This window comes from Paramormyrops kingsleyae, chromosome 16 (genome assembly GCF_048594095.1).
Source record: "Paramormyrops kingsleyae isolate MSU_618 chromosome 16, PKINGS_0.4, whole genome shotgun sequence".
Classification (NCBI taxonomy): Eukaryota; Metazoa; Chordata; class Actinopteri; order Osteoglossiformes; family Mormyridae; genus Paramormyrops; species Paramormyrops kingsleyae.
The window spans coordinates 28,386,048-28,403,173 of NC_132812.1; the positions used below are offsets into that span (position 1 = coordinate 28,386,048).

The 17,126-nt window shown below is 44.1% G+C and overlaps 1 long non-coding RNA gene across 1 annotated transcript; it reads right to left on the minus strand.

Moving 5' to 3' along the window:
- Nucleotides 1-6,646: 6,646 nt before the first annotated feature.
- On the minus strand, nt 6,647-13,278 carry LOC111841389 (uncharacterized). Its single transcript, XR_011983046.1, has 3 exons — nt 13,205-13,278; nt 11,404-11,795; nt 6,647-6,780 (listed from the first exon to the last, which is right to left on the minus strand). It is a non-coding gene; the product is annotated as an uncharacterized lncRNA (long non-coding RNA).
- Nucleotides 13,279-17,126: the final 3,848 nt, after the last annotated feature.

Consider the following 17,126-nt stretch of genomic DNA (forward strand, 5'->3'; position numbering starts at 1 on the left):
AAAGTGTAATGGGTCAGTGACTGCAGCAGTCACTGACCACTTATCATTTTACATGAACTGCAGCAGTCACTGACCACTTATCATTTTACATGAACTGCAGCAGTCACTGTCCACTTATCATCTTCCTTGAACTGCAGCAGTCTGTCATGTGCAGCGAATGACAAGCAGGTGAGAGAGGCGAGAGCAGCCAGGTTGAACTAGAGAACGGGGTTTAATGAAGACAATCAACAGGACAGGCACACTCACGTAGTATTGACGATGACAGATCTGACTAGACGGAACTTAGACGCGGACTAAATACACCTGACAAGCTGGCATTAACAATAAACAGGTGAGAACAATCAGGTATTAACACGAGGTAAGACGGGGGCGTGGCACACACGAGGATTGGATGGAGCAGGACGTGACAGAACCCCCCCCCACCAAAGGCGCGCACACCGGGCGCACCAGAGGGGAGGCGACGGACAAGACGAGGAACAGGACCTGGAAGGCAAAAGGCAAGACATAAACAGGAAACAGGAAACAGAACGGAAACACTGAACAAGAATAGGGACCAGAAAAAGGACAAAACCCGACGGAGGACGGGAAAAGCCGACAGACAAACCAGAACAGGAGACCCAGAAGAAGGGGAAAAAGGCGGAACAGAAGGGGCAGGAGAGAACAGAGGAACGACAGGAGGAGAAGGAGCTGGAACAGGCAGGACGAAGGGAAAAGGAGGAAGAAGGGGAGCCCGAGGGAGCCCAGGCAGGCGACGGGCAGCGGCCGGAGGGGCCGCAGGGGAGAGGGAGAAGGGAGCAGGAGGGGACCACACCGGGACCGAGGGAACGGGACGAGGGAGAAACGGAGGGGACACGAAGGGAGCAGGAGGGAGCCCTGGCGCAGGCGGGTAGGAGGGGGAAGGCGCCGTCCGACACCCAGGTGGAGCAGGGGGGCCCGGAGGCGGCCGACACGGAGCCGAGGGCTGGACCGAGAACTGGCACCGAGGCACCGGAGGGGGACCCGGAGATGACCGCCGACCCCGAGCCGGAGGAACCGCAGGTGGCCCCGGAGCCCCAGCCAAGGTGCATGAGGGCGAGCCAGGGGGCAGGGTGGGCGGGACCCCGGCCCGACGTCTATGTCCCCTCCCCTTCTTGGACACAGACACGTGGGGTTTCGGCCGGGGTTGATCATGCCGTGGCGAGGGCCCAAGAGTTATTAGAGAGGTCCCTGATGGGTCCCATTCGAGCTCCTTCTCCTCTCCGGAGGAAAGAGCGTCAGTCGCATAGTCCGGGACCTCCTCGGGGTGCTGGTGGGATTGGAGTAGGGACAGGGCCAGTTAGAGACGGAGCCAGGGTAGCAGGCGTGGCCGGAGGGGGCTGGACAGAAGAAGCCGCGGCCTCAGGCAGGGCCGCGGGCAGAGAGGCGGCATCAGGCAGGGGTGAGGGTGTGCGGCAAGCAGGGGGCGCCTCGGCGGGCACCTCGGGCTTGTGGCCAGCAGGGGGCACCCCGGCAGGCGTCGCCAACACGTGGCTAGCAGGGGGCGCCACGGGCAGAGCGGCTTCCTCCGCTGCTGGCAGAGGCGAAGTCAGGCCCTTGGGGCGCAGCTGCGGGCACGGGAGTCACTGGGGGCGCAGCTGCGGGCACGGGAGTCACTGGGGGCGCAGCTGCGGGCACGGGAGTCACTGGGGGCGCAGCTGCGGGCGCCACCATCACGCGGCCAGCACGGGGCGCCGCCATCACGCGGCCAGCAGGGGGCGCCGCCATCACGCGGCCAGCAGGGGGCGCATCCGCGGCCACCTCGGGCAGTGCCGCAGGCAGAGCGGTGGCAGCTGCAGGGACTGCAGGCAGGACAGGCGGGTCAGGCAGGACAGGTGGGTCAGCTGGCAAAGCGGCGGCAGCAGCAGCCGTAGTAGGCGGAAGGTCGGGCACTTCAGGCAGAGCGTCAGCCTCAGGCGCTTGCCGAAATGGTGAGGTCCCTTTAAGGGTCCGCGGGACCCGAGGGATGGCTTCCCACACCGCAGCGATCCCCGCACACTCCAGGCGGCCGTCCCGAAGTGGCGAGGTGGATGGTTTTTGGGGCAGTGTGGTTGTGAAGACCTCCGGGGTCTGCTGAACCAGGAGGGGCTCCTCTTGAACCTCCTCTGGAAGAGGCGCTGTGGCGAGGTAGCACGCCCCCAGGAAGAGCGTCGGGGCGGCTTCCTCCCCTTTTCCTCGGCGTCTCTTCTTTTTACGTCGTCAGCGTGTGCACATTTCCCAGAAACATTCACTATTCTTCACTATTCCAGCGTAAAAAGAGATTGTGTTACCTTCTGTGTTTTCTGGATTCTTAGTTTTCAGAGGCACAGCAGAGAGAGGTAAATAGCATGACCCAAAAGCTTTTGGTATCAGCCATCAGTCACGATGATGTACAATTGTTTAAATAAAATTGTTTTTTCAATCTCATGCGCATATTGATTTATATAATTAACCTGCTAGTAAATCACAATTGTTATTATGTTTATTACAACTCAATAAAAGAGAAAATGATGCTAAAATGTTTCACATTCTGTCTGGTGATTAGTTAGTAGAGGAATTCAGGAGTTTGGGATTCAGGAATTCTTTCAGTGAATTTGCGTTTGGTTTCTGGTGCTCCAAGGCCCTGCTGTCGGCCCTTTATTTTGTTAACTGAAGCTGCTGCCCTCAGCTGTGAGCACTTAGTGAGGTGCATCATCAATACATCAGCTGTGCTCAGGCATCACTGTAGGCATCGGCCCTGTGAGAAGCACCTGTTGTGTAAAGATCCTTCTTGTATAAAGACCAGCAAGTCTACCTGCACAAGTCCACTGAGCGAGGACACAAGATGATGTTTTCACCCGCTTAGGTAGCATGTCTTCCTCTCCCATTGCTTGTCTGATATGCGTTTTGAGTATATCCCCTTGGTTAATTCTCAGAGCCTCTCTTGCCATTGTCACAGGGGGACACACAACCCTCATAACCTCCACAGTGTTCCTGCTACTTCTGCCTTCATCTCCCTTAATGTTGGATAGTGGATCTGTCAGTCTGCTGTGAACAAGACTGACATCATTCCTGCCCTTGCTACACATTCAGCACTTCACATCCTACCTGGAGAACAGCACCACTCCAGCTGCACTATCTGCACACTTTCTCTCTCTGGGTCGGGCTGGGCCCACTCTCTCCTGCTTGTAGCTACTTTTCATTTGAATACTATGCTCTTACCATCATCCACCCTGCCAAACTGCATATTGTTATTTATTGCCTACTAGAAAACTTCACTGAAGAAATGGATATGCTTCTGTCAACCATCCCTGGTTACGGCTTGCCACTTGTCTTCCTCAGGGCCAAACCTCCTACAAAGGAAGGTGATACTGTCACATCACATGACCTGGCCTCCTGACCTAAACACAGTAGAAATTGTTTTGGAGGAGTTTGACCAGCGACTGAAGGTTGGAAGTATGGAAGCATCCTCACTATCTTAAGGGGACAGTGGTATCATTTTACTGCAATAGTGAATTATTGTTTTGGTATTTTTCTCCCAAGATATTTTGTTTGCAGGATTGGCAGGAGTGGAGGCAGATGGGCGCACACATGTGTAAACTACGCAGAGTCTTTATATTTACTGCCCTTTTGTCCCTTGTGGTAGGATGGTACTCCTGTAACCAGAGGGGAATGGTAGATTCCAATTAGAGGGGTGGGGACAAGGCTTTATAAGATGGTGGAAGGGTTAGGTTTTTTTTAGTTTGTGGGCCCAGCTACTTGTGTGCTCTCGGAGTTGGAGATCCTCAGCTGTGTGGGGACTAGAGGCTGCAGTTAAGTCTGTTGCATGTACTTTCTTTTGTTTGATAGTTATTTGTATTAGTTCTCTTTTGAGGTTTTTTTTTTATTTATTTTTCTTCTTGTTTTTGGTGTGCTTAATGGGAGGAGCCAGAACATGAGATGAGGTGAAAATAAATCTCCGATCCCAAATTTTTTTGAATGTTTTTGTTGTCTTTTGCCCGACCCTCAGGCCTCTCGACACTTTACCCCTCAACATTAGTAATCTGTATAAACACATTACCATGCTTAATAAATGTGGGTATTGGAGCACGCCACACGCAGCAGAAGCGATAAACACTGAAGTCATGATAAAGGGAGGGACAGATCAGCAGCCACATCTTTTAAAAGAGGAGATACTGTGGTTAAACAAGGTAAAAGATGTTGGTGGTGCGGTGATACTTTTTGCAGTCGGACATGTTTTTTTTTAAGTATGGTTTTCATTTTTATTTCACTTCAGGAATTATTTTCATATATTTATTGTCCATTTTCATTTCAGTTTTAGTTTACAATGACAACACTGGTACCAACAAGTTCAACATACACCAACTTACACACCGGCACCATTAGTCAACGAAGAATAAGCCCAGATTTTAGCCTAAACATTTATATAAACACTTATTCAATGAAGATTATAATGTAGCAGGCAGACAACTTCATGGCTTTAATAATGAGTATGTAGCAGCTACAAGGACAAAATCAGGAGTCAGGAGCCGCTTGTGTAAATCTTCAGATTCAGTCTTTATTGCAACAGCGAGGTTACAGCCAAGGCTGGACACCCTGCAGGAGTGTGTGTCCAATACTGTTTTACACTAATTTTTATACAAGTTCTTATCATTCAACAATATCTCGTCACTTGAGCATCGTCATTCCTTCAACCATTCACAATCATTGTTTTCTCCCTTAATCCACACCCCTAGGTGATAAATCTGTCCATCATTTCTTTTACTGTTTGGTCCCTTGTCCGAACATAATGGTGGCGCGACCGTCTCCACTTTGTTTTTTAAAAATGCTCAGTCGTGAACTTCTGGTGAACTCAGGCGAATCCCTTCCTTCAGTAGCAAACCTTGGTAGCTTCAGCCTGTTACACATTGTCTGGCTAGACGGTTGATAATATATTTGTCCTTTAACATAGTGATAAGGTATAACATTAATAAAAGTGGATATTCATAGATTCAGGACTAACAAAGTAGCAAATAAACACTCTTAGGGTAACACGAGGTGCAAATACATACTGAATTGATTACATTGTGTTAATTACATTATAATGTTTACAATGTAAAGATTACATCATGGATATTTGGCATACTTTTTAATAATATCATAATACTTATATTCTACGTTATGTAGTACTAAATAATATTCCATACTCCGTTCTAATGTTAATTTAATGAACATGAATTGACTGCACTGAGGGTGGTTCTGTCTACTCTAGCGGTCCGGCCATCATCCTGAACTGCGCCTGTGTGGTTTTTGCCTTAAAATGAAATCCCTTGAACTTCATCCATATACTGTTGTTCTGAAGCAATAACAAGATCCACCCAATACTTATCACATTCATATGGTCAAATGTCATCTTCTTTCACCTTTCCTATTGCTGCCACTAAGCGGCACTGTTTCAATTTTAGTGTGATTTGTCTCAAAGTTCCATCATTTCCAGTTCATGACCAGCAGAATGTGTCAGCAAAGTTTGCAAAAGTATGGCAATAAGTTTATGCGTTAATGGGATCAGGTTTCCGAAACTGCCTTTTTAAGATATCACTATGAGGCGCTGCTTCGATTTTGGGGCGATCCATCTCAAAATTTGATCAGTTCCAGTTCATCATCCACAGTGTGCCGGCAAAATTTGAAAAATATCGGACAAATACTTTCAGTTATCGTGTTAATAGGAAGACGTCTGCAGACACAGCAAACTAGTCCTAACACCACATGTATTTTTCTCCCTAGGAATACAAATGATCACATTCCTTCCAAAGTTTAACAAAAAGCAACTTTTCTGAAAGTCATGGTTACTGTTGTAAGACACCGCTAAGAATAATAATGTCTATCATTACATACGTCCATTTGGCCTACAGCTATGGACCAGGATATGAATTTAGTTTTATTTAAAATAAAATGTTTTAATACAAGAAAAAAAACAGAATATTATTAATTTGTATCATAAACCAATAACACAACATACAGCTGCTGCAAAAATTAATGAAACGAAACCTGCGATGAGCCCACCGCTGGAGCCACCTATGGAACAGATACAATGTTACTTCAGTACATGAACACCATATAGTACAATAAAACTAAAATATAAGAGTATTTCTGAGTGACTGACCTGGAAATAAATCCAGTTCCTTGACAGGGTCACTGTCTTCCGTACTCACAGGGTTACTGAACACACACGTGTAGATTTTATCCAGTTTATCACTCTTCTGAACATAGAGTGTTGTGGTATCATCTGCTATCATCTCATTGTTCTCCTTCCAGGAGTACTTGGTATATGTGGTGTCCTTTCCCTCACAGACCAAAGTACACTGGGTATTTTTGCAGGTTTTCCTGACACTGGGTTTGGACACTGGTTCTGTAGATCGGTGTAAAGACACAATTAAATGAAAATGCTAAAAACACCAAGATAAGTAAAACTCATTACTGAAATATGGACAAGTATACAGAATAAAACTGACCTAAAATAATAATCTTACTTACCAAGTGCAATCACTGTAAAAAATGACTGAGCTGCCATTCCATTTATTTCAGCAGAGAAATACAGTTTTTCATTCAGCTTTAAATGCATAATTGTAAGCTCCCCCGTTGCAGTATTCAGTTGACACCTTGGTCCGGGATTACATATCGTATAATAACCAGCCTCTACATTTTTTCCCCACTCTGCTGCTTTGTTCAGGCCGTTTTTCCATGTGATGCTGGTGATGGGCTGGTCCACAGTGGGCTTCAGTTTAACTTCTCCTCCTACTCTTCCAAAGACCACTTTCACCTCCCTCCCTGCATGGGTAGCAAACACATCATACAAGATGTTTGCACAAATGAAACAAGTTTTCATGAAAGGATCAAGTCAAAGTGTATCACACAGTACACAGAGTGCCACAGAAAATCAAATTTTAAAGTGAATATGTGAAAGCGCTTAAGTTTAAGCTAATAAATAACACTGCTACAGTGGATACGCACACACGCACGGCGGCGCTGAAACGAGTTTTAAAGTGTGGGTGCAAGAACACAAAAAACTTAACTCGAAAATTCGACTGTCCCTCACAAAAACTGTAAAGCTTTAGTGGCTAAATTGCGTTTTCTACGCCTTTTCAGACGGGAGGACATTTGTTTGGCTATGCCTAGAAAACAACGTTGTTACCAGTGTGGAGACCGTCGGAGTTTTACCAAGGACAAAAAAATACACCTGGGGAGGCCCCGGGCCCAGGGGCGGTGGCCGCGCCCGCCCCGCCTTTAGCTCCGCCCCTGATGTTTATTGAGACGAACAGGACAGGTTAGCAGTAGCCTGAGTGACAGTTGTCGCGAGGTTAGTGCCGACAGCGGGAACAAATCCGGAACAACGAAGGAGACATGGATGGAAGTAAAGAAGAAAGCATTCCTGCCAAAAAAAAAACCAAAACAAATAAGTCGTGTAAATATCTCGAATAATGGGGCACAGTCAAACGTTCTGTAAGATTTGTAACTGCGATTTTAGTGTCTCCCATGGGGGAAGGAACGATGTCAGTCAGCATGAAAAATCCACTAAGCTCAAGCGCTGGCTAGAGGCACTGAAACATGCCCAGGCGATGTTAGCATTTGTGACTAGAAATACCACCGAGGCAAACCAGGTCATAAATGCGGAGGTTAAATTGGCAATGCTGTGTGCCAAAAATAACGTTACTTTCACCTTCTGTGATGACTTCAACAAGGACGCAAAGTCTGCAACAAATCTGTATAATAGCCTAATAGTCATTAGTGAATGCCAGAGAGCCACATGAGTGAACATGAGAAATTAAAAGAAAATGTGTAATGAAAATAGAATGTAAAGGACATGTGGTTATTTTAGATTTCTCGTACACCTGTCTTAAAATGTAAGGGATACTGGAACTTGGTTGGGGTGGTGGGATGGCTCGCGGCGGGTGCCGGAAAATTTCCCTTATTTTCAAATCCAAAACTTGATAGGTATGGATCATCAGGTGCACAGTAAAGTTCAATTATTAGCAGACTGTTTTATTGCGCGATTCTTAAAAGGACAGCGTTAACGTTAGTGCCGATGGGATAAAGTACTTTCCCATACAATACGGTTTAATGCATCATTGCAGTTACGAAACATTTACGTAGTTTTACACAACATGTCGACACTAAAATTCCACGTCGATGCATATTTATAATCGACATCGTCGATTACGTCGAATAATCGTCCCAGCCCTATTACATACCCATCGCTGGTTTGTGCGTGTACCAAATTACATTCAGATCGGACCATTACTTCTGGGTGCTTATTTTTTACTTAGTGTAATTTATTGCTTTTGTGACTTAAGCCCCCCGTTTTTCTTCATTGTTCCTTATTTTCTGACTACGACAGTATAACTTTGTGTGCTGACTCACTTTATGTAGCCTAATGTATCACACGGTTGAACTACTAATAAAGTCTTTATTGGATTTGGACCAATAAATATTAGTTGCGCATTACGTTTTGGGCAGTGTGCGAAATACGGGGGGTCTGGAGCGGTCCGACACCCCTGATTAACCCATGAGACCCCCTGAAAGCCTAAAAAGCAAAATTTTAAGGAGTCTTAAGATCGGTATTGCGCAACAATAGGGAAATGGGGAGCCCTTGGATATTGAGGGGTATTTCGCACACTGGTTTTGGGGTAGATCGTGAAGACACTGCACATGGTCTGTATAGTGCAATACAGGTTTAAGTTAACATAATAAATACTTAATAAATAGGAAATGTGTTGATGGTTTAAATTGGTAAATGGTAAAAAGAGGTGTGTACAGAAAGTTTTAACCCTCTGAAGCCTATCCATTTTGAGGCTTTTAGGCTTAATTTATTACATGGTATGTGCACATATACATTGTTCTACATTGTTCCTTATTTTCTGACTACGACAGTCTAACTTTGTTTGCTGATTCACTATACGTACTGTATCACACGCTTGAACTATTAATAAATAATTAATTGTGTGGCGTGGAGGGGGGTGCTGGCGGTAGCTAAAATTTAATTGTCGCGGGGGAGGAGGGGGTCTGTATTAAACGGAATAAACGGAACGCAACCGTTATCCTATTTATTCTGAATATCCATCCATCGCGTATCCTATGCAGGGGATCACATAGGCGTTTCACATATACACAGGACTATTTCATTCTCTAACAGGGTTTATCTACTGTCTTAGACAAAGATTTTTCCTGGTAATTCACGCATGATTAGATACTAACATGACGTCTACCGACTGACATGACGTCTCAAGGCGTAGCTGGAAATATCATCTAGATAAATAAAAACGGCACTTTGGATATTCAGCAGACACATTGTAGTGTTAATTCATCGGTAATTTAGGTTATTACATCCATTCCTGATTAACTAGTCACACTATATCCTCCTGAGACCCAAGGAAAAAAAAGTGTCCTTCAATTTTAGGTTATTTGTCTTTGGAGGAAATAAGACTGTACTCAATGGTTTTTGGCATTTTTTTTCCCCTTTTGGAAAAACAGGCTTGTTTCTTCCTACTTGTTTGTATGACATACAGTAACGCCACATTCATTACCAATGAGTTACAATTAGTTTTATTTAGGTCATTATTAAGACTTCATTACTTAAGATGCATACAATAATTTCTTAATGTTTAGAAAAGATCAACAATATGTGGTGGAGAACATCATGTGGTAAAACGGAAAAAATGGAAAAATGGGGAAAAAAATGCCAAAAACGAACAGTAGCCTATACATCCCAGTTAGCCCAAAAAAAGCACTGTTCATTTGACGAGTAATTAACTAGTAGTTATTAGAAATAATCCATAGTTAGTAGGTAATTCCCAATGAGACCGGCAATACTCAATAGTTCCTAATGAAGTACTAGAGAACTCCTATAATAATTAGTTCACTATTACCTATTGAGTAATTAAGCATAACTCCTTAGTAGTGAATACTACTAATTTAGGTGTTGAAGCACTATACTCCTTTGTTGCTGCTTACTTCCTGCATATTTACCTGTTAACTGCGGAACAGTATTATAAAGTGTTACCTTGAAGTCTCTTGGTGTTGTGTTGCCTGTCCCTACTCCCAGTCTCCATCAAAACCCGTATTACCAAATCCTACGTGTCCCTCTCTTACTTTCCCGCCTTGCGCACCGCGCCTGAACGTGACAGTAACATAGAAATATGACACATAGCAACAGTATATTTGCCCTCTTAGATAATAATGAACTTACCATCTGAAAGATCTCCGATACAGCACACAAGGGCAGTTAAAATGAGAGCCCGGAAATCCATTATCTGTACTTTATTTACTACATATACCACTATGAATACCCGATAATATCAGGACTACACGCCTTTTCTTCGAAATAGAAACTGAGAACAAACAGAAAATGGAGAACGTACAATAAATTCTGGGGAGGGACTCTGAAACCAGCAAATACTTTTTTTCGCGCATTCCGCCGATGCAGAATAAGTTAATAAATATTAATTGCGCTTTACGTTTTGGGTAGTGTGCGTAATACGGGGGGGTCTGACACCCCCGATTAACCCATGAGACTCCCTGAAAGCCTCAAAAGCAAAATTTTAAGGGGGTCTCAAGATCGGTATTGCGCAACAATAGAGAGATCATGGGACCCCCCCCCCCCCCCCCCCAAAATATTGAGGGGTATTTCCTACACTGGTTTTGTGGTAGATCGTGACGACATTGCACATGGTCTGTATAGTGCAATACAGGATTAAGTTAACATAATAAATACGTAATAAATAGGACACGTGTTGAAGGTTTAAATTGGTAAGTGGTAAAAAGAGGTGTGTACAGAATGTTTTAAACCTCTGAAGCCTATCAATTTTTGAGCGTTCTATCGCTTTTAGGCTTATTACATGGTATTGTATCAAGTGCGCTCACTAAGAGCGCCTTGCCAAAGTTCGCTGACACCACCTTTTTAAATTAATAATGCTGGGGAGGTCCAGCCGAATAAGGACGCCAGAATAGGAGAAAATCTTTATTAAATATTCCCGGATTACAGCCCCTTCCCGAAAGCTAACACCCATCTCACCAGGAATGTTACAACATCAATTCCCCCCCCCCCCCTCCACTCCACTCAAAATCCAAGTATACAGCACAGCAAGCTTAAATCACAACGCTAGTGCAATCCCTTACACACAGCAAGCAAACCATTCCCGATGCACCTTCTAACCCCGCCCTCCTGCTCACAACCGTAATCCGTGGATAAAATTCATACACACACCCACACTCACATTCATTCCAAAAATACAAAGTTAAAATCTGTTACTTCCCTGGAAAGAAGCACACCCGGCCTTCCCGCATTCCCCAGGGAAGGGAGATTAAGGTTCAGCGACAGACACACCACGGTTTCGTTCCCCACATGCTGACAGCTGCTCCAGCCCCCCAAAGTTTCTCTGGCAAGAAAAACCTCACCTGCTCTCCAAATAGGCGTCCTCTTTTTAACTCTCTCCCCCCCCCCAATACTAGTCACAGGTGTTCTCCATTAACATGCAAGGAGTGACCACGCCCAGAGCCGTTCACTACACTATCCATCCCTCCAACAGGAGAGGACTCGTCCTTGAGTCACAATCCTTGATCCAGGCAGGCAACCGTCTCTCTCGCCTCAGTTGCCATCGCTGAGTTTGAGGACCACCCCCTGCGTCAGCCAAGGTCCCTTGCACAGTCACAGCAGTAGGGCCACTGCACCCCACTTGCACAGCCGACTCTTTCCGTACTTCACTCCCCGGCTCCACCACACAGCTCGATGCTGCAACATCCTCTGTTGCTCCTAGATCTTCAAACTGGGAAGGTTGTCAGGCGCTCAACTGTAAGATGCACACACAGTGGGAGATTTAAATAAGCTAATTAGGCTAACAGGTAAACACAGCAGGGACGTGCACAGACATTTTGAGGGGCAGGGGCTCAAGTGAAATAAAGGGCACTCTCATAATTACGTATTTTTTTTCTTTTTTTAAACAAAAAAGTATATATATTAACGCAACACTGACTTCCTTTTTAAAAAAATAATTTAAAAAGTTCATTTTATCTTCCTGAAACTCATGCAATTGTTTAATTTTCAAAAGATGTCTACAAAATAATCAGTTCACACAGAAACCATGGTCTCCTTAGTATTCACTAGGTTTATAGAGCAGCAAAGGAAACCATTCCACAATGTGCATGTTTTGAAAACATTTTCTATGCTACTAGTTTCAAGTATATATTTAGATTAGAATAACCAAAATAACTGCATCCAGCAGAGGGGTGTGTTTTATAAATATTGTTATTTTTAATGTTTAATGTTAACTTATTTCTACTCAGTTTTATTGATTAATGTACCAGATGCAGTTACTCAGATTTACTACATTTTTTAGAGTGTATCTATCCTCCATCTGTTTGCATCTGTAGATTTCTTCTAAATTCACCAATTTATGCTATGATATATGCTTATTAGTAACTTTATTAAGCTTATTTAGTAAGCTTATTACTAACTTATTTTATTACACGGCTCTCTGGAATGCTTGATTCTGATTGGTCAGTTGAGACATTTGCAGGTTCGTTATTTTCAAATAATAACCGCTCCAAAGTAATAACGCATAGTCACGTGGTACTATATCGTTTCGCGGAAAGATAAAAATGTTATTTTAAAACAAATATGCCAATAAAATGTTTCAAATTCATATTCATGTCCATGTCATTTTCCTTATGTGGCAAGTAGCCGTGTAATAAGCGGGATAATGTACAGGCAGCCGGTAGTTATCGCGAAACGCGATATGTTCTGTTATCAGTTTTTCTTTTATCAAGAAATAACAGACCGCATTCTACATTGGAATTCAACCAAGCCATCATGTAATAATTCTTGATAAAAGACCGCTGTGCGGAGTATAACAGAACATGAAAAACAGAGCGTTGCTATGGACTCACAGGATTCTAACCGTAGAGACGGAGTGTACTATTTTCTTTAGCAGAAGCAATACAATCGGGCTTAAATCAATAAACTCCCTTTTAATATTTTGTGTCAAAATAATTATTTATTTGGTAGGTAGCCATGTAATAAGCGGGATAATATATAGCGATTATCCCTTACACATTAGCTAGTCTAGTAGCTCATGAGGCATGCATATGCTAGCAAAACACAGGTTAACTATATACTTGTCTTTGGCTAATCAGCAGTAAATTCGAGCCTTATTCGAGGCACTGGTAGTTTAATCTTTTGTTCATCACCAGCTCCACTCACCTCAGCACAAGCCAAGACAAACACTGCTGGGAGGGGCTGTGTGTGTGTATATGATGTGCGCCGCTGCGCGCCGCTGCGCGGGGGTGGGGGAGGGGGGATGTTCGCTTCAGAACTCCTGACCTGATATTTAGATATACTATTCTTCAATAAATATATTTGTTTGACAGGGAAGCTGTGCGCAAACAGGAATATATATAATTTTTCAAAAAAAAAAAAAAAAAAAGCACCCCAGAAAAAAGGGCACTTTCTCTCCAGGAATAAAAAGGGCAGGTGCTCAAGCCCCCTTTGATCTCTATGTGTGCACGTGTCTGAAACACAGACACAGGTAAACACATGCACAACAATAAGGAAATACACTGCTCAAAAAAATTAAAGGAACACTTATTAATCAGAGTATAGCATCAAGTAAACTAAACTTCTTGGATATTCATCTGGTCAGTTAAGTAGCAGAGGGGGTTGTTAATCAGTTTCAGCTGCTTTGGTGTTAATGAAATTAACAACAGGTGCACTAGAGGGGCAACAATGAGACGACCCCCAAAACAGGAATGGTTTAACAGGTGGGGACCACTGACATTTTTCCATCCTAATCTCTTCTGACTGTTTTTTCACTAGTATTGCATTTGGCTATGGTCAGTGTCACTACTGGTAGCATGAGGCGATACCTGGACCCTACAGAGGTTGCACAGGTAGTCCGACTCCTCCAGGATGGCGCATATTGATGTGTCATTGCCAAAAGTTTTGCTGTGTCTCCCAGCCCAGTCTCAAGGGCATGGAGGAGATTCCATGAGACAGGAGAGATGGACAGGGCCATAGAAGGTCCTTAACCCATCAGCAGGATTGGTATCTGCTCCTTTGTGCAAGGAGGAACAGGATGAGCACTGCCAGAGCCCTACAAAATGACCTCCAGCAGGCCACTGGTGTGCATGTCTCTGAGCAAACAATCAGAAACAGACTTCATGAGGGTGGCCTGAGGGCCCGACGCCCTCTAGTGGGCCCTGTGTTCACTGCCCAGGACCGTAGAGCTCGATGGGCATTTGCCATAGAATACCAGAATTGGCAGGTCCGTCACTGGCACCCTGTGCTTTTCACAGATGACAGCAGGTTCACCCTGAGCACATGTGACAGAAGTGAAAGGGTCTGGAGAAGCTGCGGAGAACATTATGCTGCCTGTGACATTGTTCAGCAAGACCGTTTTGGTGGTGGGTCAGTGATGGTCTGGGGAGGCATATCCATGGAGGGACACACAGACCTCTACAGGCTAGACAACGGCACCTTGACTGCCATTAGGTATCAGGATGAAATCCTTGGACCCATTGTCAGACCCTATGCTGGTGCAGTGGGTCCTGGGTTCCTCCTGGTGCACGACAATGCCCGGCCTCATGTGGCGAGAGTATGCAGGCAGTTCCTGGAGGATGAAGGAATTGATACCATTGACTGGCCCCCATGCTCGCCTGACCTAAATCCAATGGAACACCTCTGGGACATTATGTTTCAGTCCATCCGACGCCATCAGGTTGCACCTGAGACTGTCCAGGAGCTCAGTGATGCCCTGGTCCAGATCTGGGAGGAGATTCTCCAGGACACCATCCGTCGGCTCATTAGAAGCAGCCCTAACATTGTCAGGCATGCATACAAGCACTTGGGGGCCATACAAACTACTGAGTACGATTTTGAGTTGCTGCAATGAATTTTCAACAAAAAGGATTAGCCTGCTGCATCATTTTTTCACTTAGATTTTCGGGGTGTCTTTGAATTCAGCCCTCTGTAGGTTGATAATTTTCATTTCCATCAAACGATGTGGCATCTTTTTGTTCCTAACACATTACCCAGTCCATTTCAGTATAGATATCTAGCATGACTTTTTTTCCCATTGAGATCTGATGTGTTTCCAAAGTGTTCCTTTAATTTTTCTGAGCAGTGTATATCCATTAACAAAAACAATACAAGGGCTTTTAACAACTACAAGCAGGGTATGCTAGGACATTTGCCCCACCGGTGCTACAGAATTTTTTATTACCTCAGTGGAAAAATCCCTTCTTATCAACTGACCAGAGGTGTTGTGAAGTTCTGATGGTAACCCCCAATGTACTGCAATTTCAAAAGCTGACTGACAAACCAGAAAATCCTGAGTTGTGTCAGCTATTTCTTGTTGCTTCGTAACGCACAAAGTGTTGATATATCATTTAAAGTTTTACTGTTTCTCATCTGTAAAGCACAAAATATTAATTTGTAAAATGTAACACGGTTTCTTTCAGTATAAACAAAGTTGACCTGATTAAAAAAATATTATTTTCACACCGTTATGTTGTAATTTTAACTTTATTGTATTGGTTTTTATATTACAGTTTGTATGTGTTTAAACTACAGTAATTTAACTGTACCAAAAAAAAAATTTTTTAAACATATTTTTACTGAAAAATTAACAGTTGTTTTTTGTATTTTACAAAATATTAATGTCAAATATACGCTGCTCTATTGTTTTTCCTTTTACAGTTTTTTTATGTCGTTATTTTACAGAATTCTGTTAATTTCACAGACATTTTTTACCACCCTGTTTCAGAGTGATTATCACTGGATATCACTGTCTCCTTGCTGTGCTTCCCACAGCTCGTCAACATTGTTCACTTCCTCCGGCCTTTGGGCTGCAGTTTGGAGGACACAGACTTGCGGATCTCCCACCTGCTCACCAAAGGATGGTAACCTCGATAACACATCCGCATTCACATGCAACCTACCCGCCCTCGATAACACATCCGCATTCACATGCAACCTACCCGCCCTCGATAACACATCCGCATTCACATGCAACCTACCCGCCCTGTGTACAATTTTATAGTGGAAACTGGCCAACTGTTCTGTCCACCGAGCTAGTTGACCCTCCAGGCCCTGGAAACTATTCAGCCATACTTAGGAACTCCTTTTTCGTTGTAGCATACCTCCGCTCTGCCTTAGTTAGTGCCCGGCTTGCATAAGCTACCACTCTCTCACCTCCCTCAGTTTCCTGAGAAAGCACCGCGCCTATGCTCACATCACTGGCATCTGTGTCCAACACAAACTGTTTACCCAGATCTGGGTAAGCTAGCACTGGGGATGTAATTAAGTATACTTTTAGGGTTAAAAAGGCTTTATCACAGTCAGGACTCCACTTAAATCTCCGCCCTTTCTCTGTCAACTGGTGGAGCGGCCGTGCAATCTCCGCAAAGCCTTTAATAAATCTCCTATAGATCCTTTGCACGTGACGTCACGCTCTACTCGCGCGAATTCTGAACGCCATGACGGACGGCGGAAGAGCTATTCTGTAGACGGACGGCAAGCCAAATGGGTACGTGTTTGAGTTCGTTCTAGTAGTAAAATGGTTATTTCGTGTTGTGCCGTGGACTGTGCTAATAGACAGGGTAAAGCCAATATATCTTTTTATCGAATACCATTTGATGGGGAGAGAAGGCAGCGATGGGTTGCTGCTATCAGCCGAAAGGACTGGCAGCCCTCCAAGTACTCCAGGATTTGCAGCGAGCATTTTTTACAAGGTAAGGTTCATGTATTTCCCAGTTACGTTTACTTAATTTGTGTAATACCACACCGTCATCCTTGTCCAGCTGGAGACCCAGTCAAATTGTCATTTGTAACATGAGTAACCTAAGTTACCTATGAAATGAGCAAGTACCAGCTAGCGTGATAGGGCTGTGTAGTCTAACGTTACCCATTCACAAAGGTAGCTAACGTTAGCTTAATGTCAGGAATAGCAGATTTTGGTGCCACTTAAATGTCTATGCTTCTCTCTGATGGTCATAAATGTACGTTAGAGGCAATATAAACATTGACACATGTGAGGCTATTTAAAGGGATAGTTCACTTTAAAATGAAAATTCTGTCATCATATACTCACCCTCAAGTTGAAAAAACAACACAGAGCGGACCTCAT